General features: G+C 31.9%; 1 long non-coding RNA gene across 1 annotated transcript; it reads left to right on the forward strand.

The window, feature by feature from the left end:
* The first annotated feature begins 1,299 nt into the window (after window positions 1-1,299).
* On the forward strand, window positions 1,300-19,826 carry LOC123655041. Its single transcript, XR_006743308.1, has 3 exons — window positions 1,300-1,310; window positions 8,533-8,535; window positions 19,723-19,826. It is a non-coding gene; the product is annotated as an uncharacterized LOC123655041 (long non-coding RNA).
* The last annotated feature ends 5,787 nt before the right edge of the window (window positions 19,827-25,613 follow it).

Raw genomic sequence — 25,613 nt, forward strand, 5'->3', positions numbered from 1 at the left:
TTTTATTTCTTCTACAACTTTGCATACCAACCTCATACTTTCTTTAAGCCTGTTATTACGAGACATGAAAACAAAGTAAATAACAAGCATAAATTTTATACATAGTAAAATTCTTTTTTTTTAGATTTTTTTTTTTTTTTGTTTTCTTTACCGCGAATAAATAACTGGAAAAGTAAGACTTTGATCGACTATGTGCATAGTAAGTTTCAAAAACAGACTGATCGCAGCGCTTGCTATGGCGTATATTTGAAACATGTTCGGCTGCAGTGCGTGTAAAATGTAGCTTAAACATATAAATCAATGATTACAATGATATTTCAGTTATAGAAAATATTTTTTGAAGTTATACTTGTTTTGGTGCGCTAGGGAAAAATAATGAGAGTAAATTCTTACGATGCGCGCGCACACCGTCACAAATACGGACACTTGAAGTTAGCTAGTCAACGAAGAAGTTAGTAACATGAAGTTAGGTTGACAATGAAGTATAACTTCTTAAGTATACCTACTCACACTTTTTTAAATTAGAAATATAAACTATGCAAAATAAATTGGTCTTAGAAATCGAGAGGTGTAAAATGTACATTATTTTTTTTAAATGTATATAGTCTTCGTTTAGTACAACATAATTAAAAGTTTTAAGACATTATATCTTTCTTAGAACCATAGCTTAGTATAAATTTAAAAGTACAACACTTTAATAATATAACTATTATACATTGTAATCACAAACTTATTAATAATGTACTTATAAAATGTTATCGGTAGGTAAAAACGTTCACCGTTGCAAAAATGCCTACTAACTTATAGATGTATAGCTTGTCAACCAAAACACCTAGCAGTTTAAAATATCTATCGAGGCTGAAATAATACTTTTTAATTAAATTTTCCATAATCTTTCGAATTTTTATGAACTTGCAAAGAATTATACAAACATTTATAATAATGTATTTAATACACGTTATTTAGTAATTACAAATATAGTATGATGTTTTGTTTGCTAAATGTTGTTTAATTTCAGGTTCATACTGATTGCTTGGTGCTTTTCCTAAATTCAAATTAAATTTCAATGTATTTCTTAAACTAGCTGTGCCAGCGACTTCGTCCGCGTGGAATTTAACAAAACAGGTATTTTTCAGTTCGCAATTATAAAATAAATAAATTTCCTAAATAGAAGTAGCCAAAGTTACTCCTTATTACATCAGTTATCTGCCAGTGAACTTCCCGTCAAAATCGGTCCAGCCGTTTCAGAGATTAGCCGGAACAAACAGACAGACAAACAAAAATTGTAAAAATTGTTATTTTGGGTATATGTACCGTGTATACATTCATATACATTTAGTAAAAAGCAGCTATTTTAAAATTACAAACAGACTCCAATTTCATTTACTTGTATAGTTTACCAATTTATAGTGATTAATTCTATTTTGTGCGAAAGTAACAGAATACGAGTATATTGCTCAAATCTGTATCATAATTTATTTCATAGATTACATTTCAGCCGTATCTATGTAAACACTTGAAAAATGCATCTTAATTCCTGACAATGACTTGCCCGTTGCATTTGTTCAGTTTGCAGTTACCCTTCTTTTTGTTCTGAAGGTTGCGGGTTCACTCTCGGCCTAAGTTCAAACCTAAGCCAATTATAAAATATATTTATACGTGTATCGTTTATATGTACATTTATTATAACAAAAGTCTGTCTATATTAGCCAACTGTTACCTAACATAGGAGCACAAAGTTGCCTACCTTTGTATCTATATAGTTCTTAACTAGTTATTTAATGACTGAAATCGTCAATTTATTGTAATGTATATCATGGCATTAAGTAGTAGCGTTCAGTGATGTTACGAAATTGCATAGAGATTTTTACTTCGTTAAGAAAAAATGTCGCAGACATTGTATGTACTCCGCAGTATAAATTCCTCGGGAGTTTCTTTGCTTATTCGTATGTACATTTTCCGCTTTCCACATTTTTCATGTAGTACAAATTGGTAATAAAAAAAACTTATGTATGTACCTAATAAATTTAATGAAAATATTAACTTTTTAACTGACTTCAAAAAAGTTACTGAATTCGACCGTATAAATTTTTTAATTTTATTTTGATAATTTTTTTTTTTGTTGGAAAGTAGATATCCCAAGTGTGGTATCATGATAAGGAAACCAGGATCTAATGGTGCAATCCAAGAGAAATCGAGGGAAACCTTCGAAAATCGTAGTGACGACTAGTGCGTTTGTTAATTTTTTTCGTCTACTTACGTTATGTTACTTATCGATGTAATTGAAATCAGTTTGTTTTCATTTGCGAGCAAACACAATTATTATTTTTAAAAGAATATTTAATTTTTGGGCGTACATGATTCTTGTAATAATACTATAATAGTATTTTTGATTTAAGTAAAACGACCGCAGTAACTGCGAGTTTAAGCTAGTCGTAGTTCTTAACACGTACTGCACCAAAAGAATGCAGTGTTTCTTTAATGATGACGAATCACCTATCCTAGACGAAGCTCATTATTCTTCATCTAGCTGATAATTTAAACTTTGACAGAGTTTTAACTTTAGTCTTACTTGATCTTACTGCCCGTATCTACTCATACTGATTTTGTTTTATAGCAAAGTATAATTGTGATATTTGATCCCCGCTCACGACAGATATTAACATTGGCCATATAAGTAATTTTCGTGGTCTAGACATATGTTCATGTGTATTATGTGTTTCCGGACCCCCGACACAGGAGAGTCCTACTGGACCGTTGAGTGTGAAGCTTTTGTTTATTTACTAGCTGTCCGCGTGGAATTTAACAAAAAAGTTATTGTTTAGTTCGCAGAGTTATAAAATAAATAAATATCTAAAATAAAAGTAGCCTAAGTTACTTCTTATTACATCAGCTATCTGCCAGTGAAAGTCCCGTCAAAGTCCGTCCAGCCGTTTCAGAGATCAGCCGGAACAAACAGACAGACAGACAAAAATTGTAAAAAAAATTGTTTTGGTATATGTACCGCGTATACATCCATATGCATCTAGAAAAAGCGGCTACTTTAATATTACAAACAGACACTCCAATTTTATTTATTTGTAATGTATAGATTATTTAATTAAAAAGTGTATTACCTACCAGCTATGTTTATATGATATATGTGATATATATTACTTTGCTCATTTACTACTGTCATAAAATATAGAGCACAATGGAGTCTGTAAAAGATGCACTGTCTGAGACAGCTGAAATGCTTGAAGCAAGAAATGAGTTAATTCCATCAGCGATTGCTATTGCAAAAATCGCCATCATCTGTCCCCGCAGTCTCTCTAGCAGCAGAATTCAATAACCTTAAAAAATTTAGAATGTAGGCTTTTCTGCACTTTAATACCAGGTGGATTTTCTTAGCACTCTGGAGATGAAAAAACGCAGTAATATGATACTTTTACATGACATAAAATAAGAAAAATCGAAAAATACGCATAACCTTTCTATTCACAAATATTTAAAACTACGCTACTTTTCCAGTTTTAGCATCAAACTCTCATATCGTCTTAACCGAACCTCTGACAACAAGAATAATAGAGAAGTTATGCTTGAACAGACCCCCCTTTTACCAATTCCTGACATCATTACAGCCTATACAGTCCACTGGTAGACATAGGCCTCCACAAGTTTACGCCAAAAATAACGTGAACTCATGTGTTTTGCCCATAGTCACCACGCTGGGCAGGCGGGTTGGTGACCGCAGTACTGGCTTTGTCGCACCGAAGACGCTGCTGCCCGTCTTCGGCCTGTGTATTTCAAAGCCAGCAGTTGGATGGTTATCCCGCCATCGGTCGGCTTCTTAAGTTCCAAGGTGGTCGTGGAACCTTGTTATCCCTTAGTCGCCTCTTACGACACCCACGGGAAGAGAGGGGGTGGCTAAATTCTTTAGTGCCGTAGCCACACAGCACAATTCCTGACAGTGTGACGTTAATTTAAATTAGGAACAATTAAATAAACTTAAGCGCCTACAAAAGCTCTGTATTCGGTTTATATTTGGGTTACGTAAATATGACCACTTTTCAGAACTTCACAAAAAGGTCAAGTCTACCTATCCGACTTCGCAGGAATAGTCACATTCAGTCTCGTCTAACCTCGGTTCTATTTAACTCCTTTCTACCTAAAAAGAGTTTCGAATTTCTTCATTATTCCTTAACCTTATCCTAAAGATTCCATCACATACTTCATCCTCTAAATCCTTTACTGTCAAACCTAGTTCTCTTTGGAATTCAATGCCCCTATCCAAAAAAGCTCAATCATTAGAATGTTTTGAGAAGTTAACCAAAGCAATATTTTTGGCATCGTAACAATTTTCTTTTTATTTATTAATTATTGTTATTTCTGTGTATATCTATGTTTACACACCTTTTTTGCTTTTTTATTAAATTATTTATGTATTAAGTATTTACGTACGCACATACTTTTGTCTTTATGTGTATGTATGTATGTATATGTGTTATATTATATATATTTTTGAATATCATATCAAAAATTGACCGTTCCAGCGGGAATAGCCAATTAAGCTATGGAACGATGTAACCGTTAGATCGAAATTTTTGATATGATGATTTTTATTTTCGGTTTAAGCGAACCGTCAATTTTTGTCAATTTTTAATATGATATTCAAAAATGTTTAGAATTCCTAATGTGTGGGTAACACAAAAATCAAATCGTACATAATATTATATATATTTTTACATTATTCTCGAGAAAAGAATACAAAGTCTTATCACAAAATCTTTTTTAGAATACTTCGTATTAAATACTACAATGAACTGAGGGCGGTGCTAAGACTAAACGCCAAAACGTCTGCAATAATTTCACGTATATAATGTTTGTATTTGTGTGTATGTCTTATACCACGATACACAAATGTATCGCACTTTATTGAGAAACCTTGCGAGTGGCAGTAACAGTCGCAACTCATTATTACAAAAATTAGCAACTTTTAGTATTTTGTTAAATAATTGTGGTGCTATTGAATATAATTATGTAATTTATACTAAAATTAACGACAAATTTCAACAAATTTTATAGATTACAAGAAATGCGATTTATATTAATTTTAATAATTTTATTTTGTAAAATGTACGTGAGTATGAATATTTTTTTTTTAATAATAAGAATGGGGGCAAACGAGCAGACGAAGCCATCTGATGTTAAACGGCTACCATCGCCCATCGACATCTGCAACATAAGAGGAGTTGCAGGTGCGTTGCCGGCATTTAAGAAAAAGATGCTTATACACTCGACGCTTGAAAACCCCTAAATTAAAGCGCTCAGGGAAAACCTCAGGAGGAAGGTCATTCCACAGTTTGCATGTACGCGGAAAGAATACGCGATATATACGATACTATACGATAATATACGAGGAATATATTATAATATAATTATATATAAATTAATTTGCATTTCAATTGTATTTGTTTTATTATTAATATACAAATGTCTTACAAGTCACAAAAACATCAGAATTCGTAGCAAACGGCATACTATTTTGAAAGAGATACAAATATCCATCTTTATGTTCTCACTACTTTTGTGCTTATAATATTTTACGGGCAATTTTCCTTATAATAAATTGAATTGAATTTTGATGGCATGCAATATTTGAAATAAATACAATAAACTTGTGAAGTCGTGAATATGAAAACTGCAACTATTAATGTAAAATTTTTCTTTATTTGAACGTCATTGTAATTAAAAGTCGAACTAACTACTTTAACTGAGGTAGGGCACAGCAGGAAATTTCCTGCTTAAAATATGGAGCAGCTCCACTGGGGTAAGTACCTTGACCTTACAGAAGATCACCGCCAAATAACACTGTTTTCAAGCAATGTTGTGTTCCTGTTGGTGAATAAGGTGACCAGAGCTCCTGGGGGGTACTGGGGATGAGGTCGGCAACGCGCTTGCGATGCTTCTGGTGTTGCAGATGTCTATAAGCTACGGTAATCGCTTACCATCAAACGAGTCGTACGCTTGTTTGCCGATCTAGTTATATAAAAAAAGACTCGTTACACTAATTTTAAAACACTTAACATTTGCGAGCTATGTAGCGCGAGATACTTACAGTGATTAAAAAGTTTCTTCTCCACATTTAAATATGGTATATAAATACTAACTAAAAATAGTTCGAGTAAAATCGTCGAGTACGAACTCTTGAACGTGTTAGCCTTAAAAAGTTAATTAAAACCTTTCTGAGCTTTTGACGAAATGATATAATACTCGTGATTTTATTCAGAAACGCCTTGCATTAAAATATTCATCATTTTGAGAACTTTAATGAAACAAAAATCTGTGACACGGTTTCATTACTAACCTGATTTAGACTTGTCTAACAAATATAATTAATTGATTTGTAACAGTTACATTTCTAAATAATGAGTCTGAAAACTACAAGTAGGTATTTTGTTATTCTCAATTGTTGTACTTATTTTAAAGACTGATATAATTACTTTAGCTTTATTGCTTTGAAGACGAACAAATTTTTGTAACTGAACAGAATAGTAATTGAATTACTGCAAAAAAATAAACACCGACATTAGCATATTATCATTACAACCTTATTTAACCTCTAAAATTAATGTTGACTCATGAACGACACTGAGTTCTGTAGTTGCGCATTACAATTACCATGTAAGTGTTTCAAAATTTATATTTACTCTTTTTTTAAGTTAATTACTTCTTATAATTCAAGCAATATTTCAAGAGCATCATTCGACACACACTTTCACGAAACTCGACGAATTCCGACCAACGGAATAGACTGGGTTTCGAAATGGCTACTTCATCGTAGACCACATAATGTTTGGTAGATTATACAACATACTGAAGAGTTTGACTAACTGTTACAGCAGAAGATCTTCTTTTAACATAGCCTTACACATTTACAGACTTTTGTCAAGCCCGTACGTATTTAATACAGTTCCAGTTTAATTGAAACGTGTACTTCGGTTTCGATTTTTGGGGAGGTTTTTTTCTTATTTTCAAACATGCAGGCCACAGTTTATTCATATGACAATATATCACATGTACATATGTGCTGTAACAGGGTGATAAGGAGAATATAAAACGCAATTCTGTATAAAAATATAAGATTTTAAACTAAAATTGTTATTTCATTATTTATTTCATTTAGTAGCATCTTCGGTGCGACGATGCCAGCCTTGCGGTCACCAACCCACCTCCTAGCATAGTGACTATAGGCAACACACCTCAAGTTCAGGATATTTTTGGCGCGAACTTGTGGAGGCCTATGTCCAGCAGTGGACTGCGATAGGCTGAAGTGATTTCATTACTAAAATTATTTAAAACGGGAATATTCTGTATAAAAATAATTTCAATTGAGCTGGCCTTGTAAAAGTGTACCACCAGAAAACCAGAAACTTTAAGTTGTATCACGTGATAAGATACATGTTTACATTATGAAGATACCTTATCAATGTTTGCGCTTAGAAAACTTCACTGTTGAGGGCGTGCAGTTCTTCATTCAGCTCGTAACCACAACGGATGTAACTGTCGTAACGTGAAGCCAAAATAAAAGGTTTCACCTGTTATGAGAACTGTATAAATAGTTATTGGCTTTTAGTCCGTTATAGTGAAAATGTAAAATTGTCGCTCTGCACTACATATTCGTGTCGTATGTCACCTAAATTAAATTTTATAAGAAAAAAACGAAAAATATATCTTTGTGCTTTGGCTTACAGCGTGCTTACATTCCTTCTTGAGCATTACGCTTCAGCCTGTAATATCCCACTACTGGGCATAGGCCTCTTTCCCCATGTAGGAGAAGGATCAGAGCTTAATCCACCACGCTGTTCCAATGCGGGTTGGCGGATATATTCCCTACTATGAGTGACGATCGCTATCAGGTGTACATGATAACAACCGGGACTGACGGCTTAACGTGCTCTCCGAGGCACGGTGGGGAGACCCACAAGGACTGCACAAACACCCAGACCACACGTGTATAGCCAATACAAATGTTTGTCATGTGCGGGGATCGAACCCGCAACCGCCAGCGCAACAGATACAATCCATAGCTGTGACCGTTGCGCCAACGCGGTCTTCAACATTACTCTATTGAAATTACTACTACGCTTGGTTCCGTTCTAGACGAAGTCACGGCGAATGGCTTAGCTTTATATTTTTAATACATATTATGTTAATGTTTAAGTGTTTGTAACGTAAGCACTATACTTTGCCCATTTATTTGAAAATAGGTATATGTTATTATTTTATTCAGCACTTTTTCCCAACGTGTAAAATCAGACGACTACATAAGGAAAACTTTAAATCGATGCGACGTTTTTACAAAATGTTAGAAAGGTGTTTACCTTCAAAAATTTCCGATCGGTCGTCTTAGCAACAAGCCCGCAAAGTAACAATTTCGAAACTTCGAAAATTCCTTCCTTTGCTAACTTCTTGTTTTACCGCTTAAAGGGTGAACATCTAAGATAATAATGGAACGCCTAACTTTATTTACAAACTAAATTTGTATCGTAGTTAGTAGTCCCAATAAATGCCCTACAGCTAGGTGAATTCTCAAATTTTAATAAAAAGTTGGATTAAAGATTCGTCCATCACGCTACTTTACTACATATTGGCGGATTAACATACGACATCCGAGTAATACATATTAAATATTTTTAGTCGCCAAATAAACACAATATCGTATCTGAAGCGTACATACATGTTTTCATATGGATGTTTTTTTTTACAATTTTATCAACGTCGATACTTTACTAAACCGTTAGTTTGTAAATTTACTAAAAAAATGAAACTCTTTAAACTTTTAATGTACCTAATTTTAAAGTATAAAAAATACATAATAACTACAATTTCATTCTAATATGAATGAATACTTCTGACGTTTCCTCACTTGTTAAAGCGAGGAAACGTTAAAATTCAACTTGTAGACTTTATTTATAAGTTGCAGTTTGGCATTGAATTGACAATAATAAGTACAGAAATACTAGCTTTAAGTCTTTCAGAATCCAAATTATTATTCAATTCGATATTCAGCCGTTAATAAAGATATATATAAGTATGATTCCCGAGAAGAGAGAGAAAAATATGAATAAAAATAATTTTAGTAGTACGAAGTAGTAAAATATATTAATAATTTACTTCTTATAATTATAATTTTATCATTTACAATTAGTTAAAACTTACTGTAGTGAAAAAAAAAAACAAATTGATGAAAACAAAAATATAATAATACATTTAAACAGATTTTGTATAGAATTTTAACGCAAGAATTATATTCTTTTACGTTTTGACATTGACCTTTCACAGTAAGTCAAGCGTAGCGTAAATATTATCGGTTAAAAATGCTAAAAAATCACGGAACAAATACGTTAACATAACAACACCTTGAGATTTAAAATAAAATGAACTTATCAATACTTACGTATGGTTGCATGTATACTTCTTGCTAGGAGCCAATCCAATATTACAAATGCTAGAATCATGCTCCTAAATCTACCGAAAATTACATTACATGTCGCAGTCATTTCGATATAACTAAAAGTTTATGCGTAAAGGTTTTAATTATAGTTTCGTCAGTTTTACTAAATTGATCGAAACATTAGTCCCCGTTCGGTGTCGAGTAATTGAAATGAAACGTTTTGATTTTAAGCATAGCATTAAGATAATGACAACATCATTTCAACATTGAAAAAAAAAACTAAAAAATAACACTTCTATGAAAACATTTTAAGGAATGAAACACATCGTTAACCATCATTGGATGGCATTCAACACACGCGAAGTAGTGATTAAGGGGGCGGTAAACTTTTAATATGTTTCATCGAAGTCCCGTCAAAAGTTTCGTGATGATCCGGTCAGTTGGGCATACAACCGCTCGCCTCGCTATCTCGCGGACTACTGAACGTTGAGAAAAGGCGCAAAGGGGTTGCACCGGCGCGGAGCCTCCCCTTTCATTAGCCCTTGTCTACAAAGACATAAAATACGAAGAAAAACGCAGCATAAACTGTGCAGGCTAATAATTTTTTTTATATCTTTAACATATAAATTATATTTTTTAGAAAAAAAATACCTCAAACAAACTTGTTATAAAATGTTGCATATTTAATAAACGGAAAGTTTGTCTAGCCCATTGGCGCAGTGGCTTGGGCCCTTGAGCTTTCTACTCCGAAGGTTATGGGTTTGATTCCTGCCCTAAGTTCTGTGTGTGACATATTTACTTATTTATTAATCTATTATTCGTATATATTTGTTGAATAAATATGTGAGCTGTCTATCTAAGGAACAAATGACGGGGCGTGTATGTAAAAGTTAATTATTTATTAATTTTATAAGTTATTGTAAACCACAAATGCATTACAAATAAAGCTATATAGTTTACATATTATAAAGTACAATGAGCGGACTAATGCCTAATTAGCCATTTCTTCTAGACAATCCAAATTTAAATTATTAATTTTTTGTACTTATTTATAAATTAGGTCACAATATTTGAATTTTGTTTTTAACAATCAAAATACTTTTTAAAAGAAATAACAAACAAAATTTTAAAAAAATATTTTGAAAACTGTAATAAAAACCAAACATCAATAACTGTTTGATCGTTCAAAAAAACGTCGGAAACAAATCCATACAATCGCCTTTTTTCCTTGAATAAATACTTGCGGTTGTAAATGATACGTCACTTCCCCGTGAAGCAAATATTTTCTGACGCTAGAAATAACATTGAAACCTTTCAAGGACCTTTAATAGAAATTGTATTCAATATCGCAACGGCTATTGAAACTAGAATGAAAGATTGTTTTCTTAGACTTGACTTTTATGTTTGTTTTATCATATTCTAATAATGTAAATAAAATTGAATAATAACATAAGTATTTCTACAATTTAATTAAAATATATTGCATTAATAATGATAAATCTAACACAAAATATGTAATAGACTAATTAATGCTTATTAAATTATTAATATTTAACTACATTCTTTTTATAGATATTATCATAGTAATTACATAATAGATATAAAGCATATATAAATATGCTTTATTATTAGCAAAGAAATTGCACAGATATAAGTTAACTAAACAAATATATAAAAGGTATACTTATCCTTGCACGAGATAGAGTCTATTTATCAAAAGTTCATTAGAGGCTTATATTATAAAAACAATCTACAATATCTACTATATGTAGGTTTGCTCACATAAATCGCGGTATAAAAATTGTACGTTGTTAAAAATAATAAAATACGCAATACATAATCACAAAGTATTTACCCTTAAAATTATTATTAAAATTAACAATAGTCTTAGCTATCCTAAAATATATATAATTATAAAGAATAAACTAGTAAATATGATTGAATGATTTAATTATTAATTAGACAAAATAGGTATTTGAAAATAACAAGTACTGGTGTAACTTATCATATGACTACGTAGTTTGCATACAATTTAGTCAGGGTGGGAAACTCGAGCAGTGAAGGTGAGCGTTGATGCGCATCTCAAAGGGTCCTTAAACCTACACCTAGGTCGCAAGTCCTGGGAACTGTTCTGAGTTTCTCCTTTTGCCACATTGACCCGGCACCCGCACGGTGAATCCATGGAATGCTAAGAAGTTCGTCTCTCACTTGACAAGTGAATTCAACATCGCCTCAATCGCGGTGAAACGCGTGGTATAATAAAACATGTAATATCTTACTGCTGAAATTAGATAAACATCTCTTCCATCTCTTGATACTAAAAATAATAGTTTAAACCTTTTTTTACGTGGAGAAAATCCTTCATGGATACCCTCTAGCGCGTGGGCGCCAGAGGATTATGTCAGACTCCTACTGACTAAAACCCACCACCTGTGAGCAGTCGTCCGCCTGGGTGGGGCGAGTTGGGGTCGCGCTAGCATTCGCCACCTATAATAGTTTAAACCTGGCTGAGGGTAAGTTTGGAAAATTTTTAATTACAGTTGTAATATAGTAAATTTTTAGTTACAGTAGTCAGTATTTTCATTAAGTACTATCATTTGTACAAAAAACGTAAAGTGAAAATTAGTATTAAAAACTAGTGACTAGCTTGTTGGCGCAGTTTGTAGTGAACCTGCTTTCTGCTCCGGGGGTTGTAGGTTCGATTCCCACCCGAGTCTGGATGTAATATATATATTTATATATATATATATATATATATATATATATATATATATATATATATATATATATATATATTTATATATATATATATTTATATATATATATTTATATATATATATATATATTTATATATATATTATTTATGTGTTTAATTTAATTTCTTTTTTTTAATTAATTTGTTCTCAATACTGTTTTACTATGGCTGGCGGTTGCGGGTTCGATCCCCGCACATGACAAACATTTGTATTGGCCATACAGGTGTTTGCCGTGGTCTAGGGGTTTGTGCAGTCCTTGTGGGTCTCCCCACCGTGCCTCGGATAGCACGTTAAGCCGTCGGTCCCGGTTGTTATCATGGACACCTGATAGCGATCGTTACTCATAGTAGGGAATATATCCACCAACCCGCATTGGAGCAGCGTGGTGGATTAAACTGTGATCCTTCTCCTATATGGGAAAGAGGCCTATACCCAGTAGTGGGATATTACAGGCTGAAGCGTACTGTTTTACTAATACATTTTAATATTTTACTATTGAACCGTAAATTGCAGTGACCTACAGGATAACTTTTTTCATAGATTCAATTGTAGTTAACAATTACGAAAAAAATATTTATCGCTACTTACTAACAACAGAAAACAATTAAATTGTTTTCAAATCGAACGCTTTAAAAACTCTATTATTTATTGTTTCCTAGAAAACGCCGACCGGCCGGCCGGCTGACCGACGCCGTAGCGCTATTTCTGCGAACTTAGGTCTTTTTCTTCAAACAAGTAAATAAGTAGCTTCATAATGTCATTTATATTCATACGTAAACGTCAGAAAATAGACAACTTCTTGAAAATGTTATTTTAGTAAGAAATTGAAACGATCGTAATTAAACAATCAAATTTTTATTGAAGATGTCAGCATTTTATTTACTACTGAAAAAGATTTTAACTGACAACGGCGAGTGTCTGGAAGCCAATTTTTCTCAATCACACATATCTGCTACCATTTTTTTTCGCTGCTCCTTAACAATGCTAAGTAACAAATTAGTGTGAAGCCAACGAAATGTCATAAGTCATAACTAAAGATTCCTAACAGTATTATGCAACCCTACATTTCATATTAACGATAATATTCTTTTCCTTGTGGTAAAGTCGATTTATTGCTTACAATGTGAAATTGGATTTTTTTTGTTTAATGTACGACTTAAAGTTACTTTTTACTTTCCCTTATTTTACTTTTTAACAATTTTTTTACATATATAATAACGTGTAATAATATGTGTATGTATGTATGTATGTATTTGGTTTTCTTGCTGTTTTCTTTCATTTTAATTCTGTACACCCTTTTGGATTTTTTCACATTATCTCCTCCAAGCTGGTTGTCTGGAAGAGATCGCTGTTTAACGATAAGACCGCCTGTTGTACATTTCTTTTTGTGAATTGTTTTATAAATTGGAAACTTCTTTTTATGTGTACAATAAAGAGTAAATTAATTCATTAATTAATAACGTGTTTGACATAGATTAATTTTTATCTTTTGAAATGTAAAATGGCTAATATTTACCATACACGGTTAATAGTGAAACAAAAGTGACTAAACAGATAAAGGGACACTCGGTGCCAGCCTGCCACAGTTACGAGGTCGAACACGCGTAAACTTCATAAATGATTAAAACATACGACATTTCCGAAGTGAAAAAGTGTTTAAAACTTCTTGATAAAAACAGGCAGTCTTAAAATTAATGACCCGTGCTAAATTTGTTTGGCGAACTTCAAACAGATCCTGTGATAACAGTACGCAGAAGTTTCGGCGAGGAAATAAAGTCTATCGTAACCGTGAACCCTCACGATAATTATACGAAACGATGTACGCGGCTTGCGTTTGTTCTGATGAGGTTTTTCAACACGCTCAAATGTAAGGGTTGTTAACGTGTTAACTCTTTAGTCTTACCAGTTGTTTATTGTCCAATTTAGTGTTGTATCAAATGTATTTTAGGTAAGGATGCGTATTATTTTTTTCGTCTATCTACGTTGTATTACATGTCGATGTAATTGAAGTCGGTTTTTTTTTCGTTTGCCAGCAAACACAATTATTGCTTAAAAACTAATGAATTATCCATATCGTTGGGTTCTCTTTTGGGGTACAAAAAAAATTTTACAAGCCAGAAGTTTCAATTTTGTACCACAACAGTTGTGTCAGAACATATATAATATTTAATTGTAATGTAATAAATTAATTATAATGTACAAATAAGCTGTGTGGCTACGGCTGTATAAAATATAGCCACCCTCTCTCTTTCCGTGGGTTTCGTAAGAGGTGACTAAGGGATAACACATTTCCACTACCATTTTGGAACTTATAAAGCCGAACGATGGCGGGATAACCACGCATGTACAATGTGTATCTGAATATGCAACAATAACGTATAATAATAATTTTAAGTATATAAAAAATAAAAGTATATTTATTTGTACTGGAATAAACGATTTTAATTTTTTACAATGGTATCATTCTATGCTGTATGTAAATAAGAATAAATTATAGTTTAAAAAAAAAACTAAAAAACCACGCATAACTAATAAAACAATAATAACATAGCTAATCGAACTAAAAAGTAGAAAATAATTTTTAATGACAAAGAGTTTATATTACAGAAGTACAAGATCGAACAATAATCATAATTTAGTACTTCAAAATAAAATTATAATAAAATTTTAGTTATTAAGAGAATGATTCAATTCAGAGTAAAAAACGTGCGGTGCATTTTACTATATTTTCATAACTTTTTAATATTTTTTTATAACTCTCCACACATAGATAGTTGCAAGTTGAATAATTGTTACATTTAATATATTAAGCAAGGTGAAAATTATGCTTAAAAGTTCCATTACATACATACATACAACCCAAGCTAATAGCAGGTGTCTGTGGATGTTGTTTTTTAATTACCATTAGGTGAGTCAACTGTCCGTTTGCCCCCTCTTCTATAAAAAATAATAATAATAAAAACGTGGTAAAAAGAGGCTTCGAAAAGGATTTAGAAGAATGGCGTCGAGGAAGAAATATGAAGATGGTGAAACGAAAAATACTGTAACTGTAAGACAATCAATTTTACTAATTGGATTAAGTATTTGGTACAACTGTCTGTGGGGAGTCAAACTTTGTTTATTTTTTGTTACACTTGGGCTCTCAAAGAATACGGTTATCACTAAAACAACGTAAAATTCCTCCAAACTGACAGGGAAATTAGGAATGTAGGATAGAAATATAATATTTTAATTACTATTTATATATTTTTTTGTTATTATAGAATCTAGCCAAAGTTTTGTCTTGTTTGTCACCACCTGATGGTAAGCGGTTTCCTAAGCCTATAAACGCCATACAAAAAGCGCCCCACGAACACGTTACCCGTTCTAACTTCACTGTCAACACAACGAATTGCCAAGATCTTTGACTACCTTATCAAAGAAACACAACACTACTTTATAACCGTTTTCGTATAAAAAAGAAAAGTATATTTATCGAACTAAACAATATTCACAATTTGTCATCAAAAAAGGTCAAACAACACAGTTATACACAACACAAAATAATGCTCATGAAAACGTAATTTTTATTTGGACGAGCAAGTAATATAATTAGGAAGCTTATACAAATAAATAAATCAAAATATACGGCTTGATAATATCACTGTTTGCAAGTATATCCTTAGTTTAATTGCTATTAAATTAATAAATTTTAACGGTGACACAATTTGTACTCCTTTGAACTTTGATAAAAAGTCTGAAGTGAAAATTAAAATTCATTCGATGATTACGAGAGTAGGTCAAACTTTTTACAAAATTTAGTAAGTACTGATATCAAATTGCGAGCTTCTTATTAAAATAATTAAGCATCTTCTCATTCTACTTGATTTACTTTAGTTCTCATTTCATTCTATTTGCGAAATGGGGCCCGTTGGCGTATTTGGAAATAAACCTGCATCCCGATTTAGGTTCGATTCTCACTTCAAATCTATATGTAATACTTATACGTGTATCATTTAATAAAATAATATAAAAATTTATATGACTTGACTATTGACTGGCTATTAGCTATTGGCTGGCTTGGCTATACGTCGTCATCTATCGGATCCCGATTGGTGTCCGATAGATGGCGGTACGACGTTACGAGTAAGTAACGAGGTCATTCGTTCAGTAGAATTTTACTCCATATATTTTTTTCATAACGGGGGCCTTATATGAAAATCGATTATTAAGGAGTATATTAAAAAAAAACTATTTAAATTATAAAAATGCATTATTTAATACCTTGAAAAGTATTTAAAATAATACAGATTCCTTTCCAAAATTCCTTCCATATTTTTTATATATAGTCGCATGTCAAAAGAAGATGCCTGCAACACCAGAATACAATAACATCACAAGCTCGTTGCTGACTCTACCCTCGACCCCACCAGGAGCTCTGGCCACCATAATCACCACAGTAACACAACACTACCTGAGATCAGTATTAATTGGCTTTCATTTTAAGCTTGAGGTACTTCCCCAGACGGACTCCAAATCTTGAACAGTATATATATATATACACGCTTCAGCCTCTAATATCCCACTACTGGGCATAGACCTCTTTCCCCATGTAGGAGAAGGATCAGAGCTTAATCCACCACTCTACTCCAAGCGGGTTTGCGGATATATTCCCTACTATGAGTAACGGTCGCTATCAGGTGTACATGATTACAACCGGGACCGACGTCTTAACGTGCTCTCCAAGGCACGGTGGGGAGACAGACCCACAAGGACTGCACAAACACCCAGACCACGGCAAACCAAATGTTTGCCATGTGCGGGGATCGAACCCGCAACCGCCAGCGCAACAGATACAATCCATGGCTGTAACCGTTGAGCCAACCAGGCGTCTATATATATATTATATATATGTTATGCTCTAACTCAATAAACTATATAAAATAATTTTAACAATATCAATACATCTCGGTAACAGTTACTTAAGTAATTGAAATTATTATTTATAACTTTAACTTTTATTAAATTACTAATTTTGTTGGTAATATTAAAATTCTAAATGAAATTAAATATGTAGTTTCACTTAACTCTTTCTAAACTCGAAATTCATATTAATGTACAGTATTGTGGCTTGTTTTACAAAAATCCATTAGGTCAACAGAGGAAATAAAATAAAAAGCAATAAAACTAAATGCCTCACACTACGGCCCTCGTTATGGTGTTAATCCTGTAAGGGTCTAGAAAAACACACAAAATACACAAACACAAACGCCTAGCTAACAATAACCACTACATAGATGATTTATCCAATTGGGTTCAAATTAAAAAATATTCAGGATGAAATGACCTTAGGTTCCTCTTTCAAATTTCAATGTAGGTAGACTATTTTGTATTCGATTGCATCGAAATAATTTAACATTAATTAATAGCATTCGTTAGCATTACAATCGACATTGATAAGGACTCATCGGATTTTTTTTTTGTTTAACTTCATCTTGGATTCTATTTATAAAAAGAAAAGAACGGTTTATTGCTATTTTATTTATTGGATAGTTTAAAAAAATATTTAATACCTTAAAATCTATTCTTTTATCTAAAATTTATCCAGCAGTAGGATTTAACTTAGTACGAAATACAATATAGAGCAACAAGATTCTGGCTCGGACTCTTTGTATTTGTACAAATATTTCTTTGTGGTTTTGGTGTCTATTCTTGTTGACTTCGACATCGTGCCTCGTAAATCAAATTAAGTCGTGAGTGCCGGTTTCTATCATAGATACGTGATGGGTTAAGCTCCGATCATTTTCCTACGTGAAAAAGGAGGTCTATGCCCAGGAGTACGATGTTATAATCTGACCAATCAATTGATGAAATTGAGTACAATTATTTCAAACTAAAATATAGCTTTTGATGATAATATAAATAACAGGACACTACCCTAATTTTAATGGTAAAAATTATTTACTAATTTCCTTTGCATAAGTAGCTAATGCTAATTGATATGTCGTTATAAACATTATTCGATGATTCCTCTATTCCTGAATTGATGTAATAACTTTGTTACACTGAATGCTGTCAGAGATAGAATCGTTAGCTATGTCAGACACGGTGCACGAATTCTGCAACGCTTTCAAATACGTAAGGCGTTATTAAACTGTCCAGTTAATGATATATACGTCTCGAAATGTAATATTATTGAGGAATGTGAGCTATTTGTTGATTAAAAAGCCCGTTGGCGCAGTTTGTAGTGAACCTGTTTTCTGTTCCGCGGGTTGCGGTTTCGATTCCCGCCAGAGTCTGGGTGTAATATTTGTATTTGACTATTTATATATGTATAATGGCTATGGTTATTTATCAAAAAAAATGTTTCACCATAACACTCGGATGTTATCTATAATACAAGCATTAAGTTGTATTATATTGTATGTGAGTTTGTATATATTTATGTATTTATATATGTATATGTGTTTACGTAAATACATTTACACGTTTATATGTCACTTGAAATGGTGTATAACAATTTGTACACCTACACCGACACAATACCACTCCTCTGCCCCTAGGTTGTCTGGAAGAGGTCGCTTTTAGCCATAAGGCCGCCCTTTGTACCTTATGATACTTTGTTAAAATCTATCTGATATGTATTTTTTCTGTTTTGGTGTATAATGAAGTGTGTTGTTTACCTTAAAGACGATCGTGTCTGTCTGTCTGTGTGCGTGTGTGTGTGCGTGTGTGTGTGCGTGTGTGTATGCGTGTGCGTGTGTGTGTGCGCGTAGTGTGTGTGTGTGTGTGTGTGTGTTTGATATAGATATTTATTTATTTATTAGTAACAATAATTTTAATCGTGAGACATCGTATTATGTTAATCGGTCACTTAATTACAAATGTCACTTGTATAATGAGATAAATATCTTGTACATTTAATTTTATGTTTGCTCTTTAAAATCAGCAACATATTATTAGAAATATAATATTTCACGCATAGCTATTCATCACATATGGTTATTTTTATCGGGTAAACACTGAAATCAGTCTTTGAAATGGTAAGTTATGAAATTTTTATATATTTTATTCAGTAGAAAGAATAAGTTATGATGAAGTGATGTGTCAATGATAGGTATTACATATTTGTTATAATTTTGTATTAATTAAGACTTGAGTGTTAAAAAATGTTATATTTCTAAACACTAAATAATTCATAAAACTAACAGATAATTGAAAACAGCTTAAATAGTAAAATAAAAGATAGAAAACTTAAAAATAAAACGATTGTTTTAGATCTCCGGCAACAAGAGAGGATGTCGACAGTGAAGCAAACATTCTATCTGCCCATTGTCTACTCACTGTGTTTGTGTACCAGATACGCTCACTTGCAATTACGTTTGATCGCCTACGTTTATAATGACAGTTCGAATAGATTGACGTCAAATGTTTTTATTTTATTGCTAGCCGACCCGACAGGCAATGTCTGGTCTAAACTGTCAAACGCGTTACAACTGCTGAAATTTTCTTATTTTTTTAGCAATTTCATTAATTTATAATTAAAATAAGAACCATAAGATAATAGGCATCGTCTAGACAAGCGCGCACCACTTTAGGCTGCATCTTCACTTGCCATCAGGTGAGATCGCAGTCAAGCGCTAGTCGATATATAAAAAAAAAATAAGAACCTTTAAAAAATTATAAAAAAGTAGCCGAATTGATTCGCCTGTTCTTCTTAGCGACACATTTAGCGATCCAATTTTATTTGTACAGAAGATTTAATCCATTAAGAAAATAAAATAAAGTAACAAAAGGAATAAAATTAGCAACATCAATTATTATCTCTACTTCTCGTTAACAAAAGAAACTTAATATACCTACGTACTTTTAGTGATTTTACGAACTAGTGTCTCATTTCTATGTTCGTTTTGTATTTATATTTTAAATTTGTTTTAAATTTAAACCTGTTTGTTGTTGCAAATTAGAAAAAAAATCAATTTAAAAATGCAGATGAGTTTAACTTACATAAATATTTTTATATATAATAATATGCAGTTACCTAAACTAGTACCAAGTTAAAAACTCAGAACTTTTGAGTGGGTGAAAGGTGGTGTGTGTCATGTGGTCCCATTTCAATTTAATTGAGATCTAACAAGTCCTTTTCGAGTTATATTTAATAATGCGTGTTTACTTGGCCTTTTTTTTCAGTTAATATTTGTTTGTGGTCTCATTTTAATTTGATTAAGATAACTACTTTTTTTAGTAAACATGGTTAAGGCGTATTTACTTGACTGTGTTATCATCAACTACTTGTCGATATAATTGAAGTCGGGTTTTTGTCGTTTGCGAGCATACATAATAATGGTCTTTACCAGCCAAGATAGAATTGCCACGAAGCCGTCGCCCGTTCTACACCTGTTAACAATTAACATGTGTAAAAATTGAATTCGCTGTATTTATATTGTGATTTATTCTTGTAAATATAGCACAGCTCAGCCTATTGCAGTCCACTGTTGGACATAGGCCTCCCCAAGTTCGCGCCATACATCCCGGTTTTCCGCAATCCTCATCCAGCCGTAGCTTGTAAATATCCACTACTCTTATTACAATAGACATCATCATATCTCATCACATATTTAACACATATTTATGAAATAATGTATCCCAATGTTATTACTATGCTAATAATGTTAGGACAATTCATATAAAAACACAACAATCTGTGCCATATAACCAACATCGCTGTTAAGATGCCGGAAGAAGCGATGAAGTGAATTGATCGACTCCATTAAGATCGAGTGTGAGGAAACTTATCCCCAGAAAATTAAGGCTCTATTGGGTTCATGACGCAACGAAAAATCACATTAAATTTAATTTATATTGACATTAAAACCAAATAAACAAAAGCTATGTTAAATAAAGTACGAGTATCCGAAAGTTGTCCCTATAATAATTATTTCTAACGGTGGCTCATCTTTCATGAATACTTAACATATACCTAAATCCTTCCTTAAGCTGCCCAGCAGTAGATGGCAACGTGACCGGGCCATTACATTGTTCTAAATAAATAAGATGTAAATAACATTACGGAACAGAACAAAGAGTATGGTAATTTGCATAATGCTGTCCACCTTCAACCTCCCGACTCGGAACTGGGCTGGAGCCAAACCGATTCAGTTTAGGGAGCCGACATACTTTATTCACTTATTTTTATTAACAAATTTTATGCAGAAAAACGAGTTAAGTAAGATTTTAAGTTAAGTCAGTAATACATCAAATTTGTACATAATATTAGCTATTTACGCAGCGAAGGTCCTTGGTAGATTTAAGACTAGAGTCCTGCTTCTTTCGTTTTTTTTTTTAAATATAAATATTACGTCACAATTTTGTTAATAACAATCATTACTTTAAATTAATATAATATGTCGTTTTCAGTACTTGTAAGGCCTATAACTTTATTTTATAATAATTTTACGGAACGAGAGCTACGAGTATATGTTAGAAATAAGTTTTTGCGATCTACATTACTTATTGTATATTTTCTTATAGTACGTTGTCAAAAATAAAGGAATAATGATATAAATAATATGATACGATATTATTCAAACAAAATCTAATTCTTATTATTTTTATTCTTTATCTGCACCACTTCTTAAATCGTTTCACCTGTATTCGGTTCGAAATGATATAAATTTTAATATCAGGCAACGAAAAGAAATATTTCATTTTTCAAATTATAAATGTCAAATAAGTACTCCTTAATCATGTTCCGTATATTATTTTTATCCGAAATGGAAAAATTATTGAATCTTTTACTTTCGTTGGTAGATATCTGCCCCTTTTCAACTTGAGTTAAACAAATTTTCCCAAACAGACTTTGTCGTGACTCAGGCTGAGGATTTGCGGAGATCTACGAGGTTTTCGTTTTACCGCTTGTTTGTTTTACTTTTCACAGTTATTAAATTCATCCGATGGACGATACAAAAGTAAAAGGCTTGTGAGCTACTTACAAATATAAAATCTTTTTGTAGTCAATTTATGTTCATTTCAACTGGGTACAGTAAAAGGATTATGTGTATGCACGATTTCTTCTTCCATACTATACGTAATGAAAAATGTAATATCTCGCTTAAAGCGAATACCTTCTGAATCATCAAAAATCCATCTTGGATTGGATGGACGAACCCTTTACGATAATCGTAGTTACAGCTAACAGCCCGTTGTCACAGTCCCCACGCGTTGTATTTTAAAAACTTGCTAAGAATCTAAGTATTGTACGCGGCCGTAATTTTGTGTAAAATAATTACATTGCAACTTACGACGGTTTTGATGTACCGGTACTCTTATACTTTCCATGTTTGAATTTAATAATTACTGTAGACGGGTAGACCAAACGTTAACAAATTATTTTTCTTTTTTTTTACATTTTACACTTAAAACAAATTTAAATTGTTTAATTCAACAAAATTAATTATTTCTTTCAATTTAAAATTACTGTATAATGTTATTGAAGGCATGTAGTTACTTAGACGTAAATAAAATAAATATTCAATAGCATTGGATGTAAATAATTAAATATAAAAAGTTATGTCAATCGCTACTCGATCTAAAAACTTTTCAAATGTGTTAAGAAATTTTCGATTGACTTTGAAAAGGAGGGCGGTACTTTATTATGTAGGCACACAGATTTTTTCTCAAATTGAGATAGATTAAAAAAAAGGTTTAAAATGATCTTTATATATTGAATGTTTTCATTTCTTACATAAATAAATGTCGTAGTAATTTTTGTATCTGTAATTATCGAATTTTTCTACCTATGTGATAAATCATTAAGGATCGTTAGTCATATTATATTCAAACAAAAAACTTATTTTTCAAGAAACTCTTAAACCAAATATTACTTAAAATAAAATAAAATTAGATACGCTTCAGTGAAAAAGTTAACAGAAAACTACATGCCACGAGCACATGCGAACTTATAATACGTCCAAAATCGCGATAAATTATAATATATTAAATCTAATGTGAAGGCTTGCTTCTAGTGAGATATTTACAAACCGATTACTAGTGGTTCAATTCATTTCAAATTATATGTTGTATGCAAGTCCAGGTACTAAAGACTTCTTGGTTGCATCGGTTCACTACCGGATTTCAAAATTTCCACCTATAAGTATGAAAGTTATCGACAAATTTTGTAAGTTCGGTTTTAAAATATCTTGATATAACTAGTTTCAGTTTTATTGTAATTATAGATTTAACACTAACTTGTAGCCCAATTGTAGCCATAATGTAACTACAATTTTAAATCTCATGTCCACAATCTTGCGAAACTCTTTTTACATAGCTTAATAATGATTAAATCAGTAGATATATAAAAAGAACCTAACATTTTAAAGTATAACAATGTAATGTAAAATACAACGTAACATAATCTAATAAATTATAATACAATATAATACAACAATCGATATATGGTAAAACCGGGAGAGATGCCGCAGTGGGATAGATGCCTCATGTTCTAAAAACACACAAAATTTACACATTTTGTTGAATAAATGCTTGTAAAATTTAATTAAATTTATATATATATAGTAATCTGTGTGATATAAAAATTATATTCTAATTATAACAATTAAAAGATATAAAAAAACACAAAATTTTTTCATTGCTATGGCCCATGTTTCTTGAAGACAATCGATGTTTTAGGAGTAGCCTAACCTAACATTTGGTTTTTGGTTTTTCGTTTACACGGTTTAAAGGGCATCTATCCTACTCACTATTTTCATGGTGAGGCAACTATCCATATAGGTAGGCATCTATCCTCAAAAAAAAGGGTTCACGAAAAGCTAATTTCTGCTTAATCTGCATTGGCTAGGTTGAAAAAAAATAGTCATAATTCAACATAAAGGATTGAGATAGCTACATTAATAAAAATTATTCGTATAAAAATCATATTTTTAAAATTAGGTGGCTATTTCAAAAAGTGAGGCATCTATCCCGGTTTTACCCTATAGTTTTTATTATCGTCGATGAATAATTTTTCAATTAAAAAAAAATACAGAAAAAATTAACAGTTTTAATGTAATATATCATTTTTTACTCTTCAGATGTTTACACAACCGTAAAATCCTTCATAACTTCTTCACGAATAAAAACAATGAAAATTGAATGCTAAAATATTTCCATATAAACAAACATATTATCTAATGTTGGTCTGTTCATACATTCCGTACGAGGGAAACAGAAAACGTTACGCGTTCAACGAGGCGGTCGCGTTATCACATGATGTACTGCGGCGCCGATAGTGATAAGCCGGAGTCATCGCGTTACTTCGCATTAAAATCGCGTTAGTCGCGAACTGACCGTTACCAACGTTTGGACTACTGCATTAATTTCTGACTATGTTATCGTTCCTAAAATTTTATGCTAACGTGTTGAAATTATTTTATTGATTGTTATTATTGTATATACGTATTAATATGTAAATTACTTTTAGTAGATCAAAACATGTATATTTTAATCGAATATTTGTTTTATTAGATCATAAACAATTTAAAATAATGAACCGAAAATATTTTTGTAAAACTAAACTATAACTAAATCAAGCAACTTACGTCATATGAAGAGTTCAAAAGTGGAATAAGAACTAAAACTAAAAAGAAAAATATATATAAATGGATTGGTTTACCTTTATTCTTAATTTATTTACTGAGACAAACGACTTACCTTTAGCTTGCCAACAAGATACACGGAAAGTGATATAAAGTTTTAAATACAAGTGCTTCAACATTTATTGCTTGTACTTTGTGAGTTTATTTAGATATTACTCTTTGTATCTCTATACAGAGAGTTTGTTTCTGATTTTTTTTTTGTGTTCATTAGAAGCTTAGCTAGTACGCCTAGTAGTAGTACTAAGCTGTTCTATCAATCGCCTCAAAAATGAGCTACATACATTTACTACCACAAGCTGCATAAAAGATGATTTACACAACAACTTGCCAATGCCGGCAACGGCATGGTCAAATATTATATAGTTTACTTTAATTTTAACTAATCAATGTTAGATCAAGCTGAATCCGTGCCCCAGTCAACACATGGTTATGACAAAGTAAAGTATTCTTCTCCAGCTTTTCCCATATGGATGTGCTTTCAGAAAGCAAAGACAGGATTATTAACAACGACATACAGCAGGTACAAAAAATATCGTATATTGTATATGTATTTTCACAATATTGATTTGGCCAAATCTTAATATATATAAATCTCGTGTCACAATGTTTGTCCTCAATGGACTCCTAAACTACTTAACCGATTTTAGTCAAATTTGCATACCGTGTGCAGTTTGATCCAACTTAAAAGATAGGCTATATTTTATTTTGACATATTATGTTATTATTATATTTCAGAAAATAATAAGGTGATACGAAGTTCGCCAGGTCAGCTAGTAAAAATATATGCTT

Source organism: Melitaea cinxia, chromosome 7 (assembly GCF_905220565.1).
Source record: "Melitaea cinxia chromosome 7, ilMelCinx1.1, whole genome shotgun sequence".
NCBI classification, from domain to species: Eukaryota; Metazoa; Arthropoda; class Insecta; order Lepidoptera; family Nymphalidae; genus Melitaea; species Melitaea cinxia.